A 2,992-nucleotide genomic window follows, 5' to 3' on the forward strand; every position below is an offset into this window, starting at 1 on the left:
CACAGAGGTTGTTGCTTTTCATTGTTCTAATTAATGACAATTTGCTTCGGTTGATGTTGGAGTTGTGTTCGTTTCTTTCCCAATCATCACAGTCCATTCCTGATCTAACAATTAGAAAGACGCTAAAAACCAAAGAATCTATTCCAAGCAAACAAAGAAACATACTAACACAATGTTGATTTCAGACCCAGCATATAAACTTTTAGAAAATGGAAGGTTGGGTGTCAATATAGATCAAGGTAATGAGAAGATAAGTGGGGGATAATGCTGGGAAATTTGAAAGGTACCTAACATGCCACATACTATGCTGTTAAATTTATATTTTTCTTTTTTTTTCCTATAAAAAAGAAAGCATTTATTTCTGGCTATCTTACAGTTCAGAGGTTTAGTCCATTTTCATCATGGTAGGAAGCATGGCAGCATACAGGCAGACACGGTGCTGCAGAGGTAACTGAGTATTCTACATCTGGATTGGAAGGCAGCAGGAAGAGAGAGTGACATTGAGCATGGCTTGGGCTTCTGAGACCCCAAAGCCCATCTCACAGTGAGACACTTCTTCCAACGAAGCCACATCTACTCCAACAAGGTCACATATCCTAATAGTGCCACTCCCTATGGGCTTATGGGGACCATTTCATTCAAACCACCACTAAAGTTGAGAGGAACAGAGATGCAAATATAAAGTGGTAACACAAGGGTCCTTTGTGCTAATGCTCTCCTTTATATCCTTTTGCAGACTTTTAGGTCAGGAATCTGATAGTCACTGCAAAATTTATATTTTTCTTAAGTGATTTGTGTCATCATTGCTGCCTTGAAAACAAACAGATAAAGAAAAAAAATAAGTAGCATGGTCAGATACATACTTGAGGTGTGTCATGCTGAGGATATTTATAAAGTAAATTTCTGAGGGCAGAGAAGAAAACTAACACAACTGTTGTAGTTTTTTAAGAAGATCAAGGAGAGACTAATTATTGATGAATATGGAAAGAACTGATTTCTTGAAAATCAAGAATGATGTGATAATAATTGACATAAATGCTACCTAATTAGTGATTTAAAAAGAAAAATACCTTGAATTACATATTAGTTTCTGACCTAAGCAAGAAATGAGTGGTGACTTTAAGAAGTCATCAACATAAGGAACAAATGTGGAGATTGCATGAAGACTACACTTTCAGGGATCAGATACTGTCTGTTACTAGAGAAGTTTCTGTGACTGTGCAGAGTACCTGAGACCACGAGGGTGAAAGGTAGCATCCTCTCCTGAGTGTGAAGCTGGTTCTTGAGCTTGCTTTTCTTCAGCTGTCTCTTGACATTGTTGATCGTTCTTCTCTTCCTTTGGGAGAGGGAGAGAGAGAGGGAAGGCAATTTGAGTGGAAAAAAAAAGATCATGTTTCGTTCGTATGTAAATTTTATTTATTATCATTGTGAATGAGTATGTATGAAGTGTCTGTGCACAGGGATGATAGAATACAACTTTGCGAGCTCAGTTCTCTCCTTCTACCTTTATATGGGTTTTCAGAATCTAATTCAGAACATTGGGTTTATACCGTTTATACCACAAGTGTTCCTACCAATTAAACCATCTTGCTGAATCCTAAAGATCATTTTTTTTAAAGGAAGACAAACACTTTAGCTGTATACAAACTGTTTTTGGGATAACTATAGACCTACTAAGTATAAATATGCATGAATGTTAAGAAGAAAAGATCTATAATCAGGAGTGAAATCTGTATTGAAGACGTGTTTCTACACCAAATATAAAAGTGAGAGTTGAAATTATAAATGTAGATGATACTGTTAAACAAAATCTAGAGTGAAAAAGTACACAGATTTTAATAAAATCTAATTTTTTCTCTCATAGAGAATGCTTTTAGTATTGGGTATAAATCATCATTGATGAACTCAAAGTCATCTTGATTTTCTTCTATGCTTTTTAGTTTTGTGTTTAATGTTATGCACACGACCCATTATGAGTTAATTTTTGTGATGGAACAGTGGCTGTTTTTAAATTCCTTCCTTAATTTTTTTTTTTTTTTTTTTTGGTTTTTTGGTTTTTTGAGACAGGGTTTCTCTGTGTAGCTTTGTGCCTTTCCTGGAACTCACTTGGTAGCCCAGGCTGGCCTTGAACTCACAGAGATCCGCCTGGCTCTGCCTCCCGAGTGCTGGGATTAAAGGCGTGCGCCACCACCACCCGGCTCCTTCCTTAATTTATAGACACCCAGCTGTTCTAGCTCTGCTTGTTGAAGAGTATCTTGGTCCATTGTTTCATGTTCCCTCATTTGCCAATATTTATTTCTATTAAAATTTTTGTTCTGCAAAACATCAAAAGAATAAAAACACAAATTAAAGATTAGGGGAAATATTTGCAAAAGAATTCACACAAACAATCGTTACCTGAAATATGCAAAGGACTCTTAAATTTTAGCAATATGAAAACATACAACTTGATTACAAATGAGCCAAACATTTCAATACATATCTCCCCAGAAAGGAAATAAAGATGGAAAGTGAGAAGATAAATACTTCTTGTGACATATCATTGGGAAAGGAAAAATAAAATAAAGAGATACTGTTATAGACTATTATACTGCACACAAACCAGAGCACTTATTTTGCAAAATTCTGAGGAAAATATGAAGGAGCAAGAATTTCCATTCATTGCTGTTAGAAATGTATGTTGGAAGATACTTTCAAACTTTCTTATAAATTAAACATGTTCTTTTACAATCACCAGATCCAATTCTTTCTATTTATCCAAAGCGACTGAAAGCTGAGATTTGCACACAAATGTTTATAGCAGGTTTATTTACAATTGCCAAAATTTTAAACAACTATGTCTGTTAGTCTGCAAATGGATTGACTACAGTAAATACAGTCAATGGTTTATTATTCAGCACTAGAAAGAAACTATCTATAAAGTCAGAAAAGACATGGAGGAAATTTAAATTTGTATTAACTAGAGGTCAGTACAAAAAGACCATACAGAGAT

The 2,992-nt window shown here is 35.1% G+C and overlaps 1 non-coding gene across 1 annotated transcript; it reads left to right on the forward strand.

Annotated features, from left to right (window-relative positions):
- Positions 1 to 1,162: 1,162 nt before the first annotated feature.
- On the forward strand, positions 1,163 to 1,378 carry LOC131924828 (small nucleolar RNA U3). The gene has a single exon (XR_009383082.1). It is a non-coding gene; the product is annotated as a small nucleolar RNA U3 (small nucleolar RNA).
- The last annotated feature ends 1,614 nt before the right edge of the window (positions 1,379 to 2,992 follow it).

The sequence above is a fragment of the Peromyscus eremicus genome, chromosome 14 (assembly GCF_949786415.1).
Source record: "Peromyscus eremicus chromosome 14, PerEre_H2_v1, whole genome shotgun sequence".
NCBI classification, from domain to species: Eukaryota; Metazoa; Chordata; class Mammalia; order Rodentia; family Cricetidae; genus Peromyscus; species Peromyscus eremicus.